We start from the raw sequence: 325 nt of genomic DNA, 5'->3' as shown, positions 1-325 counted from the left end.
GAGCTTATCATTTTTATGTCTTCCGCCATTTTGCGTACGGCTGTAATCCTCTCGTTACGACTGTCGTATTCCGGTTACGAGAGACCGAACGGGCGATCGTAATGTTTCGCTGACCCTCGTCCAACCCGCGAGACGGCCACGCCCACTCCGCTGCCGGCCGTCGTCGCCTCCTCTCGAGAGCCTCTCGGAGATGGAGGGGAGGCTGGGAGGGGGAGTTGGGGGTGTCTGGGATGTTGGGGGGGGGGAGGGGAAGGAGTCAAGGGTGTGGTGTGGGAGTGGGGGTTGTCTGGGATGTTGGGGGGGGAGGGAGGGGAAGGAGTCAAGG

Source organism: Penaeus monodon, chromosome 27 (assembly GCF_015228065.2).
Source record: "Penaeus monodon isolate SGIC_2016 chromosome 27, NSTDA_Pmon_1, whole genome shotgun sequence".
Taxonomy (NCBI): Eukaryota; Metazoa; Arthropoda; class Malacostraca; order Decapoda; family Penaeidae; genus Penaeus; species Penaeus monodon.
This window is presented reverse-complemented; position numbering follows the sequence as displayed.